At 41.5% G+C, this 22,400-nt stretch overlaps 1 protein-coding gene across 4 annotated transcripts in view; it reads left to right on the forward strand.

Annotated features, from left to right (window-relative positions):
* CACNA2D1 (calcium voltage-gated channel auxiliary subunit alpha2delta 1) overlaps window positions 1-22,400 on the forward strand; it is a 653,615-nt gene that overhangs the window by 115,719 nt on the left and 515,496 nt on the right. The window lies entirely within an intron of this gene.

Here is a 22,400-nt window from a genome sequence, read left to right on the forward strand (position 1 = left end):
ATTCAAAATGGAGACTTTTTTTTTTGCTTTTCAAGATTTCTATACCACTTACTACTAGATAAAGTGGGGACAGTTTTAATAATACAATGTTTATCTGTAAGTAAATTATTCAACCTTTATCCAATTTTTTTATTTTCAAATCTTTTGTGACAGTAGTATCTGATTCTCCTTTTTCAAAAATGTTTCTGCGTGTCTGCTGGATCTGAATCATGTCAGTCTGATACTGAATTGTCATTATACCCTGCATTTCATTTGCCCTCCATATAAAAGAAATTTGTCCTGAAGTTCTTATGAGAAGCCTGTCCTTCACTTGAATTCCATAATAACTTCTATTGTGAGTTACAAGTATTTTCTGCCATAATTATCCACATACTACACACATCTTTTCTCTCAAAACAAATAACTCAAGAATTCCCTTTGTCTTAAGGGAGGAAGCTGATTTTCTGCTCATAGTAGAAGCAGTGGCATTTCTACTCAGGCAGTGCTTTTCATAATTCATTCTCAGGGATCCTGTTTTTCTGTTTAAAAATTGCAAATTCTCTGATTAAAAACCCCCAAATTTGCAGTTAAAATGAAACACCACTATATATAGCGAGACTTTGCCAGCCTGCAGAGAATTCTCTGCAAAAGTGGAAAATTTGCGTATTTCTCCATTAAAATGAAAAATCGGCAGTTTTCTTGGTAAAAAGGGAAAGAAAATCCATATTTTTTTCCATTTTGCAGGAAACAGAAAACCCAGATCTCTGCTCATTATAATCCACTTAATTCCTGTTAATTGTCCTTCACTCCACAGATGTTAATGCCCCGCTCTCCTTTTTAATGGTCTTCATGTCCCATTAATCAAGCTATTCTTTCTTGAGGAGTTTTGCTAAGGAATTAGCTATTTCTGATCTTTCTTCTACTTTGTAGCTCTGCGAACTGTTTTTCTCTCTTTTCAAAATCCTAGCCCTGACTATGGAGTCCAGTCTTCATCAGCAGCTACAGTTACAGCTTTTGATGAAGCAGTGTTAAACCTGTAGCTTTTGCCTGAACAGGAAAGGGAGGACAAGTAAACTGAAGATTAGTCTCTGTGATTTTATATGGCCTTAACTCTGGAAGAATGTGTCTTTTCTTTATTCCATATTCCCCAAAACATTTGGGGTGTGTAGTATGTGAGAAAATACAATCTTACCAACTGCTTGTTGGAAGTGATCCTTTTCTGTCCTACCCTTGAAATAGGCCAAACCTGGAAAATTTGCTCTTCATTACTCATACCCACAAAGCCCTGAATCATTTCAGAGTCAGCTTCTGCTGCACTGTTGTTCCTCCTAGAAGAGACTGACTAAAATTGTATAGGGCACTTCAGGTGCATCTGTATGGAAGTGCCTTCTCATGGATATGGCACTAGTCAGGGAGAAAATGGCTTTTCCTTACATCTACATGCTGACTCAGTGTTGCCTGGGAGATCTGTGTTTGCCACGATGGTATAGGAAAAGAGGAGACAGTTTTTATCCCAATCCAGTGACAACCTTGCTCAAGAGCAAACCAAATGGTAACTAGGATGTGAAATCATTGTTCCATGTTAGTCTGAATCACTAGGCTCCTGATAGATAGCGAGGGGAGCCAGGACCTTGCATTTGCCAGTATTTATCAGGGCATATGGGGCATGATGCAACGTACCTCTTAGTTGCTGTTGTACTGGCAAGAAGGAAGCTTAGCTGCCTGTTTCAAAACTCTTAAGTGTCTTCAGTACTGAATTTGGGTCTGTGTCTTTAGATTGTACAGACTGTTGCTTAATTTTCTGTGCCTCAGTTTACCATGTATACAATGAACATAAATCTGCTTTCCAACAATATCTCACTGGTTTACTTAGTGTTTACATAGCACTTGGGAGTTTTTTCATGGAAGATGCATTGTGAGTATGATGTAGTCACCTTACAACAGTTTTAGCTGCCTGGAAAGCTGTCCTCTTAATCATACTGATGTCTTTTCACTGCTGTGTACCTATCACACCATTTAATTGTGAAATTTGTTGCTGTTGTTTGTTTTTCATGAAGTTACTAGTTTCTGAAATCAAGGTAATGCAGGAGAATTACTGCATTGCTCTTAAAAAGGTTCTGCACCAACCTTCCAATGAGACGAGTGAAAGCAAAATACCTAACTATGTAGCTGTAAGTTGGAACTTGCTTAGTGTATTATGCAACATGTGTCACTACAATGGCAGATGACTGGATATAGTGACCCATGGAGACCTCTTCTGTATATTTGTAAACTCCCAGCTGAAAGCATTGTTTAAATGTAGCGAGAGAGACTTGGTCTTTGTGGGTGCCATTATGTTTCTTGCATGCAAAGGTAACAACACCATATTGTCACCCGAACTCCCTCCTGGGGGGGGGTCTCTAATTTAAATATTCAGGCCTAAAATCTTAGCTGTACTTAGGCATGTCATCGCTATTGGTTTCAGTTGCAGAGAGGGGCTTAAATACCTTGCGGAGAGGAACCTCCTGTGCTAAAACACTTAAAGCTGTCAGTGGGATTGACTTGCATTGTCACACCCAGTGGGTTTTTTTGTAGATCATGTGGCTGCTGAAGAAAGCTTCAAAACATCAAGTGGGGCAATGTCAAGGATCAAAAACCATAAGAATCTCAAATTTGTGATTTAAGTCAGTCTGATCTTTTGGGGCCTGATTTTCAGTTGTTAAATGTCTAGACTTGACCATACTTCTTCACTTGCAGTCTCTTAGCATCTAAGTCTTCCTCTCTTTATTCTTGAAGTATACCCCAAAATATTATTTTTTACTTGGCTTTTAGTAGCACTTTTTATAATATGAAGATCCCTGTAATTTGCAAATATTAATTAAGCAAACATAACAGATACATAAGACCTTCTTTGGATGAGTATACTTCGGATATATATAACCCTCATCCAGCCTACTGCAATTACATATTCATCTGCTCCAGTTGGCAAAGCACTAGATTATTCTGGAGACTAGCAGATTTCTATTTCTGTGAAACTTTCTCCTAGTTTTTGTATAGGATTTTTGTGTCTTTGCTTTAGCTGCAATAATATGTAAAACCTATTTTGCTTCTTTAAAGTCTTTTACAGTCAGCCAGTTCATTTGTGCAAGCAGGATAACTGGATAGTCTGTTCCTTTCAAAATAGTGTGTTATGCATAAAGTCTGTGGACCTTCCTTAACATTTGTCTTTAGGCACAGCTGTAAAACCCTGTTGACTTCAGGAAGGCTAACTGGAAATGGGTGAAAGTGGATTATTTATTTCCAGAATTATCTTCCTTTTGTAACTACTGCCAACATTGTGCAAATGGGAGTAGTGAATATTGGCATAGCACTGCCAATGGTAGGCATTCAAAGATTTCCCCCTAAAATTATGTTATTTGTCTCAATGTTCATGAGTCTTTTTTTAAATACTACATATTGGATTCCTATTATTCAATTTATTTTTTTACCACTAGGAGAGTAGTTTGTAGAGAGCAGATTATATAAGAATGATCTTGCCTTGAGCAAGGGGTTTACATTAGATAACATCCTAAACTCTCTTCCTGGCCCAACTTTTCTGTAATTTTTAAAAAAAATGAAAGCTGAGATTCTTATGTATTCACTCCAGGAGCTGTCTTCAAAAATTATTACAAATATTGCAAAATTTAGGATAAAATTATGCTGTTACCAGCATCAGTATTATTCAGGTCTTGTTGCCGGCCACTATTCTCAGTTTTAGATCACTCTTATTTTAGGATTTCCTATGCCATTACCTTACATTTTAAACTTTTTGTCTCATGTAAATGGGCGAACTATTTTATATTGTTTTTTTCTGTTTGCAAAGTCTCTGCTTCTTCATCAGAACTTAGTGACTCCTGTGTTTTTGCCCTCCTCTAAGTTATTTTTATGCACTTGTGATACTCCCTTGTTAGCTTCTGAACTGTTATCTTCTTCTAACAATATTTCTTTGTCTACCAGATATCCTTTTGTTTTTTTTAGTAGGATCTCTGTATACCTTAATGAGTAAATAGTTCATCTATGGTACACAAAATTTATGTGAAATCTAGACGTTTTTGTGGCTTCTGCTTCACATTTGTTTCTGAAAGCAGGAGCAAGTCCAATGTGCCTGTCACTAATCACAGCAGCGCTGGGTATTAGCATTGGGGCTGAAATGTCTCAAAGTGTTAATTATAATCTGAATTCTGGAGGGAGGATGATGCAAGAGGACAATACTGCCTCCAGTGATGTCCTGAGGGGGGTGACAGTGAATGACATCAGCAGTCTCCTTGTTCATGCATTAGCTCAGCCAAGGGACTCTGTGAGTAAATGATGTTTCCTAGGCATGTTATAGAAACAAAGTTTAGGCAAAGTTATAATAAGCAAATTTTAGTGGTGACTTTTTTTCCAACAATGAACTGGTTTTCCTTGGGTGGCAGAAAAATCTCTGGTGTCTTTAATCTGTCGCTGTGCTAAGGGTCAGCCATCTTTATGAGGGTGATCGTTGGCCTATCTGAAGGCTCTATATGTGACAGATGAAAATGTCACTCCATCAAGGGTTGGAGGAAGTCAGAGGAGATTCATTATTCTGTTTCTGGGTGGCATACATTAAGAAAACATTATAGAGTTTCTGTGGAGAGATTATAATGAGCAGCGCAGACAGGAGTTAGATTTTTTTGTAGTATTGGACCCCTGGAAGCTCTTTACAGCTGTGATAACACACATGCATGGCTGCAACCCTCCTGAAATGAAGTGCTAGATGAAGGCACCCTGCTTTAGAGCACCTTGGGGGACTTACATTCCCAAGGGTTAATACTTTGTGTGTTGGCCTCCAGGACTGTCAGCAGAGATGGAGGGAGGGGGAAGCCAGCAGCAGCAAGCTGGTTGGATTTTGGCTGGCTCAGTAGGAGCCCCCCTGCCTTGTAGGTCGGGCCTGGCAAGCCCTAATACCCCAGTTGGGAGGGCTGAGGGGGGCCGCAAGCCAGGGGTGACTCCAGTCCGATCTCCCTCCCTCCCCCGTGCCTCAACGCAGGCTGGCCTAAGCCCAGTTGGCAGCTCACTGCTGCTTGCTTTCCCCTTCTTCCTCCCCTCTTCTCCCTCCCTTCTGACAGCCCCAGACCTGGAAGGGGGTGGCGGGGCTGGAGAGGGGGGCAGGTTCTCGGCTCATTGCTCAACCCAACAGGCAAATGTCTGTTGGGTTATGGGGCGGTGCTCTAACTCATGGTGCCTTATGTAAAGTGCCATGGGTTATAGTGGGGGCCTGAAGTCTGTCAGTGCCTAAAGACATGGGTGAAAATTGCAGGTGCTTTCCTATTAGAAGACATATCGTATTGCTATGTTATCCTCTTTTCCTTTAACTGAATGCATCGTAGGCCATATCAAGAGATTTGTTTCCAGTAGAGGTAGGTAAGTATGAATGACATTGCACATGGCAACTGAAATACTTTGTACACTTATAGTGATGCATGCTCAAGACATTTAAACTGAAATAGTTGAAAGGAAAGGTGATTAGGATGACTAGGGGCATGCCAAATGTATTTTATGAGAGGAGATTAGGAGCTTTGTGCACACTAGGGAACCCTACACTGAGTTGCAACACTTCCACTCAGAGCAACTTTCCCCAGAAATGGGCATAATATAGCTGCTTGCTGGTACTATATGCTTGCTCTTTCTGGAGAAAGTATTGCCATAAGCCCAAAGCCTCTCTGATGTGGCTGTGTTATGTGCATTTTGGGGAGTAGCACACGTAGAATATATGTGATGTGCTTCACCATGGCACTCTCTAGGTGTCCCTGAGGTTGGGTAGCCACACCAGAAAACAGCTGAGTTATTTAGCTTGTAAAACCAAGGCTGAGAGGGGATATGATTGTTCTCTATAATTACTCGGATCAGGGGGAGGGGAATAAATAGCATAAAAGCTGAGGAATATTTAATATAAAGGGCAATTTTGGAATAAGAACAAATAGCTATAAACTGGTCATGAATAAATTTAGGTTGGAAATTAGAATTTTTCCAAGAATTAACAAACTGAAGTTCTGAAGCTCCTCCCAGTAGTATCGTGAAAGCAAAATCCCTTTTCAAGCCATGTTTGATCAGTCTGTGAAACGGGTTCTGTGACTTGTTTACATGTGACACAGGACAACAGGCCAGGAAGCTTTTTTGGGTCATACGTTTCTATGTTTATATATTAACCTGCTCAAAAAAAAAGCTAATCCATACCTGCCAATCTGGCAGAGCCCAAACATTGGACAAAGTACAAATAATACAATACATATAATTTGTGCAATCCCCACCCCCCCAGAAAAAAAAAACAACCAAGTGGCTGTTTCTTTTAGCATTAGGAAGTATTTCAATTATATTGGCTCCATAATTCTAAATGGAGATGAATATGGAAACAATTCCCTTCAGCTGAGATGTGGGATTATCACCTTTCCTTAGAACTGAAATGAATACTCTCCCTCTAGAAGAGAGCTATATATCTGAGATGTGCAAGTCTGTCCATCTGGCTATATGTAGTTTCATTGTTTCATAGTTGTTAGGGGCTGGAAGGGACCTTGCAGATCATCGGGTCCAGCCCCCCAGCACTTGGGCAGGAAAGACTGCTGGGATCAGATGACCCCAGCCAGATGGGCATCAAGATGTTTTTCGAAGGTCGCCAGGGTGGGTGACTGTACCGCCTTTGGGGGAGCCTGTTCCAAACCCTCGGCACTTGGTTTGTAAAGAAGGTTTTCCTCATGTCTAGCCTGACGCGATCTTCAGTCAGTTTGTGCCCATTCTTTCTTGTCCTCCCCTGGGGATCATTGGTGAAAAGATGGTCCCCCAAGCCCTGATGTATGCCCTTGATATACTTATAGGCTGCCAACAAGTCCTCCCATAGTCTTCTCTTCTCCAGGCTAAACAATCCTAAGTCCCTCAGCCACAGCTGTCCCTTGTGGGGGGGGATGCAAATTGGGGTGACCACCCCAGGCCCTGTGCTTTGGGTGGTCCCATGGACAGTGCTGTACAAGCCCTGCAGACAGTGCCATTGGCATGTGCCGAGTGCACCACCACTCTGTGGGGCGGGGGGGAGAGAAGGGTGATGGATAGTGGAGAGATAATGTGTCATAAATCCAATGTCTATATTTAGTCCATGATTTTTAGTGTCCAGGAGGCTGATGAAGTGGAGTTCATAGGCTCATCTCTGGGAAACTTACAAAATACTTCCCAGAGACGAGCCTATGCACTCCACTTTGTTAGCCTCCTGGACACTAAAAATCATGGACTAAATATTGACATTGGATTTATGACACATTATAACCTACCTGACACCTGACTCCCCAGGTATCTCTCCACTATTCATTCTCCTTGTCTACCCCCTCCCCCAGCCTGTCTCTCACCCATTGACTCCTCAATCTACATTTTTACTGACTACCTGTTTGTATGCAGCCCAGCCCAGCCTCTGGCTTCTTTAGTTTTCATTCCATCCAGGAAGAGCACACGCCAACTGCAGAAACTTTCTTAGCTTGACAAAGGGTTTTTGAACCCAAAAGCTTGCTTAATGATTTTTTTTCCAACTATTTAAGTTGGCCTAATAAAAGATATCAGATTCACCCAAAGAACCTTGTCTGCCTATGTCCTTAGACCAACACGGCTACAACCTACACCTTTGTTATGCAGACAAGTTTCATGATCCACAGTGTGCCACAGGCAGGTATATTAAGCTGTTTTAAAATGAAGTATTGTAATTTAGAGTGTTTCCTGCTGGGCTTGCACACAATTAAAAAGGCAGTTCCCATTGACTCATTTAAAAATTGAAGGCAGCTCATTGGTGCTGCATATTTTATACTTAAAGTACTTCATCAGCTTGTAGTCAATTTTAAGCCTTAGCACTGGTTTTCAGAATTTTCAATCTTGAACAGATTTATTTTTGAAAAAGTTATTTTTGTTTTAAAATTTCCATTAAGCATGTGTCTATCCAGCATTTGCAGGGAAGATGAGCTTTTCTACTTGAATGGATTTAGGGATAAGTCCGATTTTTTTAGCTAATGCTCCAGACTAAACTGAAGTTCCAGTTTCCTTCTACAATATTCTTCCAAATTATGAAGACAGCCCTTTTAATATCCATCCATTTCTAAGAAAACACTATGAAAGGGGCCCAGTGTCCTCTTCTTGGTTATATTTGTTGTACCGACATGGTAAAAGTACCATGCCTGCCAGCAGTGTCCTCAGGCATCCTGCCTTGTTCTGGGCGAGCTGCCTCCTATACTTGGTGCCTCGCTGGGCTTTGGGCGGTCGGGTTGGCACTGCTGACTGGCATTGCTCACCTGCATGCTAGTTACTGCACCTGTGCAGCCCCGTGCCCTGCTTCTGGGCTAGGAGGCAGTCTCTGTTTAGTGGTGTTTTGTTTGAGGTTGTTGCTTCTGGCCATGGTAAGCTTTTTTTCCCCATGTAGATGAGATGTAGGAAGTACAAGTCTTTATTTTCTTAATAATGTGTAAAGTTTAAAGGTGAACACAGGAAGGAATGAAAAGTCCTGAATAACAGTGTTTATAAGCAGCATTGTTAGTGAATGAAACCATAAAAATGTCTCTTTTGTTTGTACTCCAGTTACATCATTTTCCTTTTATTGCCCTCCTATTTCAGTGGTTATTGCTGTGCTGCATACTGAAGGGAAATACCCTTTGTTCCCTCATCAAGTCCACTCTAATTCAGTTCATTTGTACTCTTGTATCTCCTGCTAAACTCCTCCCAGGGGTTAAAGTTTTTTTGTAGGAGGCCTTATGGTCAAAACCTTGCTGTTGACACTATAATTTACTGTCAGAGTGCATTTATTAATAACCTTATATTCCATTTGCCATCCCTACTCTTAGGCAGCATCCTGAGCTTTTGTGTACCCAGATTAAAATGCTCATGGATGCCATAAAAATAGAAGATACCTGGCACTGTAATATTTATACTCTTGCTCCTTTTCCTTGATTCTGTCACCTCGTGCTCAGTTGTTTTCCCTTTGGTGCTTTAAGGCCTGACCATAGGTGACTTTCTGCCTTTAAACATTTCATAGTTTCATAGTTTCTAGGGTCAGAAGGGACCTTAGTAGATCATCTAGTCCGACCCCCTGCCATGGCAGGAAAGAGTACTGGGGTCAAACAACCCCAGCAAGGTGTACATCTAACCTCCTCTTAAAGACCTCCAGGGCAGGAGCCTGCACCACTTCTCTTGGAAGTTGGTTCCAGATCCTAGCCGACCTGACGGTGAAGTAGCGCCTCCTGATATCTAGCCTAAATCTACCCTCTGCCAGCTTGTGACCGTTATTCCTGGTCACTCCTGGCAGTGCTTGGTGGAACAGGGACTTCCCCAGTGCCTGCTGATCCCCCCATTTATTTCCTTAATGGCAGATTAAGGCACTAGACACATATTTGGAAGGTATGGGCCATATGCTTCCTTTGTGATGTACTACAAATTAATCTCCCCACACATAAAATAGGGATGATAGTCCTACCTTTTGTCCATACTTTGTTTTTCTTATCTGTTTAGGCTCTGCATTCTTTTGGCCAGGGAATACTTCTTTGTAGTTGTATGGTACCTACCAGGGTAGAATGATTGGCAATACAAATAACTAATAAAGAGCAGAAATGGCATGGTAAAATTGTCAGAAGTGACTTGATAGAGGGGTGCAAATATATATTGCAATACTATATGTGTTCCAGCATTAGTTCCAGTTGAGCTAACATGGCTACACAGCACAGTGCTGTTCTGTGAAGATGTGATAGCTCAAGCCCAGACTATCTGGCCTAATTAGCCTAGGCTGAGTGCTACACTGACATGATCATACTGCATTTGGTCCCCGAGCTAGCTTGGGTACATCTGTGCTGCACAGCACTGCATTGTGCTGTAATGATAGCACCCTGCAGGGCCTAAATCACATAAGTGCTGAACATTTTACCCATAGGCCCTTGTATAAAATCACAGTAATTTTTAACACCGATAGCTCTAAACATTGTATCTTACCATAGCTATTCTTCAGTGTTTTCTTCAGAGTACTATAGCAGTGTTCTTAGGATATTGAATTATCAGGATATTTTGAACACCAAGGCAATGCCGAGGCAATCCCCTCAGATGGCAGCTATGGTCTCCTCCTCCTTCACAAAATTTGGGAGCTGTGCAGCTGTCGTTTTGGTACCCCACTGCTGGAGACTCCATACAGATTGTATGAGTCCCCCAGCATGTCATGCTGCTGCTGGGGCATTTTGCTGTTTCTCAAACTAGTTAATATAATTAAAATGAAACTAATGCCTAATTTAATTGAGTTCTCTCTAACAAAGGTCATGGTTTGATTTATTCTTAGAGACCTCTGTTGTAGATCAGTGGCTCGCAACTTTTTTGTACTAGGTCCCATTTGTAAACATCAATGATCCAGTGCCCCTCACTCCTGATCCGCTGCGCCCCAGCCCCACAGTGCGTGGTGAGGAGGGGAGCAAGCAGCTCCAGACATCCCCTTGCAAGCTGACTCTGACAGCCTGCAAGGGACAAGCCATGTCCTTTAAAGGAGAATCCATTTTTAAAGTTTGTTCTCTACCCTTTCATATATTCTTGCGATCCACTTTTGGGTTATGACCCACGAGTTGAGAAATGCTGCTGTAGATGACCCTGTTCTATTGCTCTTGCTCATGCTATTTTTTAAACATGTTTTTGCTAATCTTGAAAGTACTTCGAAACTCCTTTTTCTATTTGACTTTCTCTAACAGTTTGGCAATACATAGAATGATTGTTTATAGCAGAATTTGTTTTCTTCCATTCATATTTGCGGATACAGTTCTTAAGCTCCCTTTTAGTTACCTAAATTAACCAAGTTAACAAATGTAGTATTAATTGATATGATTGTCATTACCTTGGTTTTACATCTAAACAAATGAGAGCAGAAAGAGGTTGTCAGTTAAAGTCATAGAGGGAGTCTGTGGCAGTTAGATTTCAGATCAGGTTCTGCCATCCCTCTCTTACGCATTCTTACTTTCTGTTCCTTGCCAGAACTGTCCAGTTATCTCCCTTTGCAAATCTGCATTGTAAGGACACCTTACAGTAGTTATAATGACGATGTATTATTACACTTCAAACTCTCATCAGATTCATTTTAGCTGTATTCACTGGATTTATGTCAAAAGTACCATTCATCATGCTGTTTTTTATTTGTGATTTTTTTTTTGTATTGAAAATAACCGCTATGGTGTATTTGAGTATCATACATCATTATCATTATTTGATACCATACATATACAGTGGAAGTTCTTTAAAAAATCAATTGGTTTCTGGAGCTATTGCTTGTGATGGCATTATTCCCCAGTTTCAGTACAGAAAGAACTATTTCTGCAATGCAGAATACCTCTAGAATGAACTTTTAAAGTTTACTAATTCTACTCACTTGCCACAATGATATTAATTTATATTCGTTCCTACCTCATTCTCTTCTGATTTGCTCAAAGAAATATCTGGAAAAGTTAACAAACCTAAGCTGTGGTGAACCAAGTCCACAAGTATATTTTATAGTTCATGACTCTTCATAGAAAATGTCCAACAAAGCCCAGAGTATTCTAATGACTCCTTTGATTGCAGATATTGTGTTTATAGGATTTTGAAGAGAAGCATTTTATCATATTACCTAATTCCAAAACAGTTTTGCTACCTTAGTTAACACCTACATCATGAGCTCCACTCTGAAGCAAACAGAGGAACAGTACAGATAAGAGAGAACTGTTGTAATGTATTCCTAGCATACCGCTGCTTAATAACAGATGTCTGCATTCACACAATATCTTGGTACTCTCAAAATACAGCAATAGATAGATAAAGGTTTAAATGATAAATGCATGAATGACTGGAATGGGGTTGGTATCCAAAAGAAGTACTCTTGGTCATCAAACTAGACATAGATAAAATTGTTGCCTGCTATTTGGGCATTGAAGTCAATAAGAATTTTGATTTGAGAGAGGACTACACAATAGTTCCTTAACATTAAATAAAATGGCATCTTAACCACAAAAATATTATTAATGTTGTTGTTTTACTAACACAAGTTGCCCTCCAGGATCCCATCAGTCTATGTAGTCTGGGTAAAAATCAGTGGTGAAACAATAATATGCTGGTTGGTGTTAACAGCTGGTTCCCAAAGAGAAGAAAAGCCTGTGAAGTGCGGTTATGGCTCACAGATGCCAGAATGTCTGTCTTGTCTGCTAGTGATGCCTGTAGCAACTGGCGGGGTACTGAAGTGCTATGCTACTGCCTGGTGTCCCTGCTGTCCATGTCCTCTGTAATGTGGGGTAGATGAGTTCAATGAGGCCCAGTTGGATGAGTAAAACAACAGCAATAAAAGTTCCTTGTGTTAAAAGTGGGATAACCGTGGCAGGTACAGCAGGGCTACCCCATTCCCAAATCAATTAACTTATTAAACTCCAAGACTCCTTTTAGCAGACATTGCAGATTTGCTCTGTATGATTGAGCGCTGAATGTATGTGGGGAACTAACTGCAGTCTGTTTTCAGAGATCATTTGAAAAGGTCTTGCATAATAGGGAGATTGTTAGAAAGTATCCGTGCGCATCTTGCCTTTGTCGTATATGCCCTTCATAGCTGTGTAGTTATATTTGACAATGCTGGGTCCCTGACTGCATTCGGTATGTGTAAGGTATAGGCACTGTTTAAGAAAGGTGACCGGCGTGAACCAAAACCAGGTAAATTTTAGCCTTTGGTCATATAGGATAAGGGGAGCCAACTTTCCTGTAAATGATGATGACAAAAAAAAGTTTGGCGACAGATGCTGCTCCAGGAGGACACGTAGCTCAGGAAGTAGTTTCTGTTTGCTTTAACTGATACACTTACATTGCCCTGTTTGTCCTGCACTTCCCAAATGCTGGAATAGTGTAGACAAGTAGTGTACTGGGTATAATGAGACCCCACTGCTACACTCTTACACTTTAACTTTGATCTGCAACTTCTGCGGTATTTCAGCTGTCCAGTGAAATGATTCTCGTTTTAGCAGTGTTAGGTTGTTTAAGCCTGGCTTTTGCTCAGTATCTTTACCTCTGTCTCAGTGCAAATTACCGGCTATGATAGCATTTATTGTATTGCTAGATATGTGTGTGTGTTAAGCTTAGCCTGTTTCAAACTAACATCAGACTTGATTTCAGCAGTTCTAATATAGTGAACTGTGTGATCTAATTGCTCAAAAAACAGTTTTCAACTCTCATATATTATATTATTTATTTTTATGAACTTTGAGAGTGTGAAAACAAAATTGTGTATGATGCAGTGACACTAACAAATATGTGGAAGACCCTGAGCTCAGAAATGCCTGAACAAGAGAGAAATGCCAAGCTAGCGATGAAACAGATGGAGAAGAGGCAGGCTTTGGCAGTTTCACTTCCTTGAGGAGAGAAGCAGAGCAAAGGGGTCTCTGGCAGAAGAGGACCAGAAGGCAATAACAATCCTTCTTTTCCATTTTGACTGAGAGCTTGTGAAAAACTGAATTAACAGCAGTAACAGAGCAGAAGGTGGGAGTTGTATACCAAATACCACAAGTAATTTGCTTAGTCAGTCTTATATTTAAATAAACCATGTCTTTAAATACTGCATTTACCTTTGAGACCTGTTGATTCAACCTTTCAGTGAAACAGGAAGCTATGCCCCAAATTCTGCTGGTTTTATTTACATGAGTGGTCAGGTACAATTCAGGCAGACTGTATGTACATATGTAACTAAATCAAGCAGGACTGGGGTTTGAGATGCAAGTGAACTAGATGTTGGGACACTGAGAGGTAGTTTTTAAATGTCTTAGAGTTTCTACATAGGCTGATTCTGATGAACTAATTTGAACTTCATCACATAGGCCACAGAACTCCACCACTCATTAACCCTAGCCTCAGGCCTTAATTTGTGCTTGAACAAAGGCATATCCCTGGGAAAGCATATCTTAGGAGGTGTTGTCCAGTCTCAGTTTAAATACATTAGCTGGTGGAAGATCCTTTTTCATTGACTGATTGAATATCTGTGCCTTATTTGCTATACGAATTTGTTCAGCTTTACATTCCAGCTGTTGGAGCTCATTATGCCTGGAATGCACTAAATTAAAAAGCACTCCAGTATCCGCTACATTTTTTCTATTTAGATACTTATAGAACTGGGAGGTTAAGATGCCTTTTAATCTTCTCACTAATACACCACATAGATACGGCTCCTTATGCTTTTTTTACTGTAAAGCATGGGGGATGGGTCCAGGGATGGATTTAATCAGCAGGCTGTAATTTTGTTATTATATTCCACCCAGCATTTAACTAGGGCCAGCATACAAATTCCCCACCCAGAAACCATAACTGGGGGCACACTTCGAAGGCTATTCATAGCATTCAGTTCAGTCTTTTGAATCCTTCATCCTCAATAAAGGGGAAACACAGGAGGGCTGAGCCTAGCAGGGTGTGGGGCCCAGGGCAAATCAGTATGTATGGGACCCCCTTAACATTTGCAGGGCCATGGCACTCCCACAAAGGGGGGGGGATCCTCCGTGCTTCTTCTGCGGCACGGGGCTGAGCCGCCAGCTCCAGGTGGGCCCTGCGGGAGGGTCCGCAGTCACTCTGCCCAGCTCCGTGGGTCCCCCAAAGCACAAGGCCTGGGGCAGTTGCCCCAATTTGTCATACCCTAGGGATGGCACTGTACACAGGGGACCTCAGTCTGTGAAGTCTGTTTTCTCCACAGGGATAAAATCTATGAGTGAAATCCCAGGTATTTTCTACATCTGAAAATGGCCCTTTGGCTTTTATATGCAAAATAAAATGGCCCTTTCGCTTTTGTGCTGAATTAAACATACCAAAAACCTACTGAATACTAATTTGTTTAGTCCTACACCTCTTAATTTCATTGTGCTTCAACACTGCAGTGCTTTATTAGTAACTTTTACATGCTGGTTGGTGAAAATATTACGAAGTCCTGGTGCACAAAAGCTCTTTGAAGTATATGGTTATGAGTTCTGAGAATTTGGTAAAGAGAAATGGTAAGCATAATTACTCCAACTCTGCAAACTATTGATGTTTTTAAGGTCTGTATAGCAATATGTATGGATCCGAGGCAAAGCAGCAGCAGAAGAAAGGAGGAGTCCGAAGGAAGTGAGGGGAGGAGACAGGAAGAAGAAGAGAGTTATAGAGGCTAGGGGAGAACAGCAGGCCCTGTAACAGCTCTGTAAGAAACTGCTATAATAAAGACACTGTTTATATTAAGTAGGGAGCTGTTCCTTGATTACCCAGACAGGGTCACATGAAACAGTCTGAACCAAAAAAATTGAGGGGGAAATTCATGTCCATCTGAAATGATTTTTTTGGTCATCAAAACAAAAAATTGTAAACAAACAAACAAAAAAGCTTTGAGTCAAGCGAAGCATGTTGTTTACCCCAAATGGACAGATTCTGTTTTTGAGTAATTTTCGTCTTCTCTCTCAATCTAAATTTTGAAGACAAGCGTTGTTCAAAATGAAAGTAAAAATGTTTTGCGAATGACTCAGTTTAGGCTGAGTAGGGGTAGTGGAATAGAACAAGTCCTGAGTGGACTGCTGACAAGCCTAAAGGACATTAAAAGGGCCAGGCTGGCTTTTTAAAAGCCACAGGAGTTTGCTTAGCTGCAAAAGGGGCAACACCCCGTTGACCAAGGCTCATGCTCTTTTTGTGACCCACTCACTGAATTAACATCAAGACACTCACTAAGGGTGCAGACCGAAGTGCAGCTCCCAGCTGTAACTCACAACAACGTCTGCAAAGTGCTCTGAGTTACCTTACCAAAGACCAAACAGAAGTTCACTGTTGGTTCCCAGGGGGAGGGTAATATAGCTGCCTGGTGGGAGCCTGCACCCAGGCTCCCAGCAGGGAGCAGCAGCCGCCAGGGTCTGGCACCACTCTGTTTTCATAACAGGAGGGGGGGAAGGCAGCTGAGGAAGCTGGTTGTGGGGCTCCCCAGCTGGTGCTGAAAGAGGGGTTGAAAACCCCCCAGGCTGAACTCCCCCTGCTCCCTTTCTCTCCTCCCATTCTGAAAACACCGGCTGGGAGCTGGGAGTCACAAGTTACAGAAGATGCTACATTTTGCAATGTCTTTATCTGATACCTCATGCAATGAAGGGTCAGATTTTTACATAATCCGCCATTTTTGAAGCTGTCTGCAGTTGTGCACATGTGTTTGGTCACAGCTGTAGACTGCTTTCTGTGGCCAGATTGGGTGAAAATTGTCTCTTCTGTCTGCGCCCTGAATTAACATCAAAGCATGGCAAGCCATGGAAGAGTGAGACCTGGTTCGAACAGGGACCTTGAGGATTATATTGGTCCTGAAAAAATGTGGCACTGATGAGGAGTCACACTTGCCAACTTAATTGAAGCAAGTCAGTGTAGCTGAAGGTATTTATCTGCGTGCAAATCATTTCAATGATCCTAGGTCTATGCTTTACTGGCTTGGAAAATCAGTGCTCGTGAAGAGTTGCTGTAGCTCCATAAGATCTGTCAAGATCAGATATCTTTTCCCTGCGTTGTAGTCTCTCCTATTCTCCTCCATAGTTACATTACCCACCATCATAGCTTTATCAGTATCAGAAGCTGGCACCAACTACTAGGAATAGGTGGATAAAGTTTGGGTTCAGTTGTAAAAATGTCCACTCTTCCTCCTCCCTTGTCTTGATTAGCTTGTTACTCAAAAACAGCATTGCACAATTGCACTGGAAAGAGCTTACACTGGAGAACTGGTTGGAGGGAGGACAGCACAAAGGGCTGACAGTGCTTACCTTCAGGAGAGGTCCTTGCTTTTTCTGTTGGAAAGCAGCACACAAGGGAACCTGCTTATGCTTTCCTAGTGTTTTATGGCTACTTAAATAGGTGTTCACCATAGAGAAGCCTGGGAGCCGATGTTCTCGGTTGCCTTGTGCAACAGTTACAATTAGATGCTTCTTTTAGAGTTAAGGGAAGAAAAATGTTGTGACGGCATGAATAAATACAGGGTACATGGACTATCTTGTTGATGTATGAGGTAAACAGAGGTTTTGTTTGCATTTATATAATGCACCTGACCAAGTTATAGGCTCCTTCCCAACATATCAAGCTTCATTCTGGAGTAATTAGGCTGGCAGTTCCCTCTACCAGTGGCTTTCTTTGACTTTTCCTTTTTAATTCAGATTGAATATGTTAAGAAAGGGCTGTAAGTGTTGCCCTTAAATACTGGGTTATGATAAGATAGCTTTGAATTGTTAAGCCTTGAAAAAAATAACACACAGAAAGCATGTGTCACCATCGCAACACAAAACAGCCTGTAATTTGCCAAAAACCTACATGGAATGATTTTACTAGTTTGGCAGGATGTAAAGAGCCATTGCAATGGTGTAAGAGCAGCAAGATGTCTAATCTAGGTCCCTGGACAGCACCATGTAATGCAATTCTTCATCTGATTTTTTTTTCACTTCTAGTGCTACTTTATATGCATACATTATCTTTCCCCCGCAGTTCTATATTGAATAATTCTCAGGGAAACAGCATTTGAAGACCTGATTGTCATTCTTGAGGCCAGATTTTGCTGAATAATTGTATAGAAGCTGTTCTTGGGTCCCCCTAAGAGTTATGGTAAAAATAACTGCTGGATCAGATACCATATGAAGCATAGCATATATATTAAACCATACTTTTGCATTTAAAACACTGCCTCTAATGAAAAAGGTCTTAGGTGCTGAGAGAGAATCATCTTCATGTTGTAATATAGGGTTAGTTAGGATGTAGGGACTCTTTTAACTATCACATGCAAATTCAGCCTGTTTTTGAAAATCATGAGCTGTGGCTAGAGCAGATGCATTTTGGAATGACAGTTAGTGAGCTGTGACATACATGTGAGCAAGCATTTGTCAGCTTGTCCACATATCATTTGTTTGTATTTGTTTTCACTTCCCTCCTTTTGAGTGTTATTTTAGCAAACTGGATATTGGTTGTATGAATGCAGAATATTATATAGGAGCACATTACGCTTGAAAGTGATGTCTCCATAATTCACACACCTTGAGAAACATCACAGATTCTGGGAAATAAATTGTGAAGACTTTCACTGAAAACATTCTTATATGGATTACATGGATTGGGTGTTTCCTGGTTCTTCTATGCATTGTTCACTTGGTTTGGTTGCTGTGGATCTTTATGTGTTTAAAGCGAGATGAAGAGGGGGTTATTTCTACTACCTCGGTATCTTCATGGATAGGTGTGGCTCCTTATTCAAACTACCTGCAGCATGTAATTACCTGCAGCAATGCTGAGAAATCATTTGGTTATCTGGCTTCAAGAGCCATGTGCTGAAGTCTTTCCTACGAGCACAGAATCATGCAGTAACAGAATCATGTTAGACTACCTCAGATGCAACTGAGATGACCTAGGTCAAGATGGCTTGAGGCAAATGGTATTTTAATAAAAGCAGTTTTAAAATATTTATATTTGCTACAACTAGTTTAATATAAGTATCAGTTTTCCACTTTGCCTTCTTTCCCCTTACTCAATAAAGTATCCCTGGTATCATTGTGCAAAATACATTCCTTTGTCTCCATAGCACTATTCTAGCAACATTTTGCAAGTAAAGAAAACAAAGACACCGGGAGCTACTGTGACAAAAAATAGGAGTTTCTATCCAGTAGGCTGCCTTTTTCTTTTTGTATTTGAGGAAAATCTTCCCTGTCCCCCTCAAAAATAAATAAATACTCCGAGGGTAATGATTCGAATAAGGTTTCCTAGGTTAATATGTTAAATTTTTCTTTCCCTCTGGAGAATTCTCTGCATTTCTCTCTTCTGGGCATGCTCTTTCAGTTCCTCTGATTTGAACTATTATTGCTTATATAATTGCATCTCTAAACATCCCCAGCCTCAGTACAGTGAATATGCTGCTAAGATGGTGGGTTAATCCAGCTATCATGTAAAGTGAACAGACTCTAAAGAACATGTTCCAGTTCCTTGGGCAAGGGCTTTTCTTTAGTAAGGAAATAACCAGGTTTTTTTAAAAAAAAAGAACAAGAAAAAAGAAAAGTCTTTTCTCATTGCCCCTCATAGCCTTGTCTTTCATCTCGTCTTCAGGGCTTTACAGTCCTTACAGCTTTTCTCTCAGGGTTTCTGAACTCTCCCAAATGAGCTTTCCCCTCAGGCAACTTCTGTTCCCTGCAGGAGTGTTACTTTCAGGCCTTTCCAATGGTAGTAGGCCCTGCCTGGTTTTCTCTCCTGCTCCCTTTCCTGAAAAGAAAGAAGCCTAATAGTATTGGTGGAAGATGTGAAGGTGATAAGTAACTTGGGCGGAAGTGATCACAGCGCGAATAAAATTCTAGATCCTGAGACAAAGCATGGGGTCAACAGAATTAGAACGCTGGATTTCAAAAAGGCGGATTTCATCCAACTCAAGGAATTAATAGGCATGGTGTCATGGAAGGGTAGATTGAAGAGTAAAGGTATCCAGGAGGGCTGGGAGCTTCTAAAGGGCACAATATTGGAAGCCCAACAAGAAACTGTCCTGACACAGTGGAAGCACAAGAAGAATGATGGGAGACCAGCATGACCGCAGAAGGAACTTCTAAAATGTCACAGACGGAAAAGCAAAGCATACAGGCAATGGAAGAATGGGCAGGTCACCAAGGAACTTACCAGGAAAAAGCAAGAAGAACCTGTAGGGCCAAAATCAGGAAGGCAAAGATAGAGAATGAGCTGCACCTGGCAAAGGAGGCTGAGGATGACAAGAGGTTCTCTAAGTACGTTGGCCAGAAAAGAAGGATCAAGGAAGCTCTGGGTCCTCTGTTAACAAGCCAGGGGGAACTCCTAACTGAAGAGGCAAAGAAGGTGGAACTACTCAGCAGCTACTTTATATCAATCTTCATGGGAAAATTAAACCGCACTCAGACACCTGATAAGGATTATCTGGATAAGAATGGGGCAAGTTGAGGGAGGGGATAACAGAAGAGATGGTCAGAGAGCTTTTGTTGGGTTTGAACGAATTCAAGCCGGAATGGCTGGATGAATTTCATCTCAGAGCCCAGGGACCAGAGGACTGGAAAAGGGCTAACGTAGTTCCCTTTTTAAAAGGCATAAAGGAGGAGCCAGGGAAGTACAGACTGGTTAGCCTCACCTCAATACCTAGGAAGCACCTGGAGCATATCCTAAGGGAGGCCATTTGCAGGTATCTGAAGGAGGAAAGGCTGATTGCAAACAGCCAGCATGGATTTATGAAAAACAAGTAATGTCAAACAAAGCTGATCTCCATTTTTGCAAAGTAACTACTTGGGTGCATGAAGGGAATGGTGTGTGGATATCTGGACTTTAGCAAGGCTTTTGACAAGATCCCCCATGGCAATCTCCTTAACAAAGTGGAGAAGTGTGGGTTGGATAAAATTAGTAGAAAGTGGATAAATAACTGGCTTAATAGCCACAAGCAGAGGGTATTTGTTGATGACTGCATGTCAGAATGGCAGGAGGCTTTGAGTGGTCTCCCACAGGGGTCTGTCCTTGGCCTGGTGCTGTTCAATGTGTCTATTAACATTTTGGATGCTGGCATAGAAAGCTTCTTGAGGTAGTCTGCAGACGATACAAACTGGGAAGGATTGCAAACACGTTGGAGCATACAAGTGCAGTTCAGAAACATCTTGACAGATTGGAAAGTTGGGCTAGAGCTAACAGGATAAAATTCAATATCGACAAATGCAAGGTGCTGCACCTTGAGAAGAATAATCAAAAACACAAATACAGAGTGAGTGATGCCTGGCTGGATGGCAGTACTGTGGACAAGGACCTAACAAGAACTCCACATTTAAAAATAATGTGGACTAGTTAGAGAAAGTCCAGAGGCAGGCAAGAAAGACAATAAAACACTTGGAAAGCAAGTCACATGGGGACAGGCTGAAGGAGGTAGGCATGTTCCACTTCTGGAAAAGGCACTTAAGAGGGGATATGATAGCAGTCTTCAAATGCTTGAAGGACTGCCACGGAGAAGAGGGAAACACCTTTTCCACCTTTTCTGTCTTGCTACAGAGAGGTGGATGCAGACTAATAGTTTGAAGTAGCAGCAAAGTAAGTTTAGATTGGATATTCAAAAAAATGTGTTCACTGTTATAATAATGAAGGATTGGAAATGAATGCCTAGGGAAATTATGGACTCTCCATCAGTGAAGGTGTTTAAGAAGAGATTGGGCAGCCGCTGGTCAGGGATGATCTATGACTGTGCTCACAACTGTGTATTTTCCATGCTTATGGACTTTGATGGTTGCTCTCTTGAGCATATATTGACAACATTTCATGAAATGGGGACATTGGCTATATGGTTCCCCAGCTTTATCTGTGGCTGGTTAAGGTGCTAGGTCTATGTTGTGACAGGGTTGATGGTTGTTTTATGTAGAGCTTAGATTATGGTTTGTCTGGAATGGTTTGGATAGGTGGTAAGGGTGATCCTGCCTCAGGCATGGGGCTGGACTAGATCAGTGGTTCTCAGCCTTTTTGGTACCAGGACCCATTTGTAAATGTTGATGGCCAGTCGTGACTAAGTACCCCTCACTTCTGACCTGCTGCCCCCCATCACGAGGCTCCAGTCCCTCAGTGTGTTAGGCAGGGGGAGCCACAATAAGTCCCTTGCAGGAACTCTACCAGCCTGCAATGGAAAAGCCATGGTCTCCCACAATTTTCTCTTTTAAAGGAGAGTCCATTTTTAAAATTCGTTGATCCATTTTTAACTTTATTTGCAACCCTTTCATAAATTCTTGTGAGACACTCATGGGTCGCCACCCACGGGTTGAGAAATGCTGGACTAGATGACCTCTGGAGGTCTCTTCTAGCCCTACTTCTCTATGATTCTATCATTTCCCTATTCACAGAACTGAGATAGAAGAGCCCTTGCATCAGCTGACTTCCTGTTGTATTACATGCTATTTAATTTCACAGTTATCCCTGTCAACTAGGTTGTGTTTGGCTGCAACGTATTTTCTGGTAAGGCCACCTAGTCTTCCTTTACAGGCATCAAGTGACTGAATGGTTTCACACTTCCTCCATAGTGGGCATGTCTACACGAGATGCTAACTGCTCCAGCAGCCTAATAACACTGCTCGGTAGTGTGCCAAGCAAAAACCATGCTAATAAGCTAGTGCACAGTAGTATTAGGCTACTATGCAGTAAGTGTCATCAAAAACCCATGCTCTGGTGGTACTGCACAGTAGTGTGAGTTACTGCACATTGATTTAGTACTTGGTTAACACGTGGTAACTACAGTGCATTAATGAACATGTAGACATGCACAGTTTCTTCCAGTGCTTAGTTACTCACCTTGTTTTTAAAAACACACACACACACACACACACACACACACACACACACACACACACACACACACACACACTTTCTCATTTGAATTCATCCACTATCAGGTTCCAGCTACTTGTTCTTGTTAT

Source organism: Crocodylus siamensis, chromosome 4, assembly GCF_052110815.1.
Source record: "Crocodylus siamensis isolate JL-2025a chromosome 4, ASM5211081v1, whole genome shotgun sequence".
In the NCBI taxonomy this organism is placed as follows: domain Eukaryota; kingdom Metazoa; phylum Chordata; order Crocodylia; family Crocodylidae; genus Crocodylus; species Crocodylus siamensis.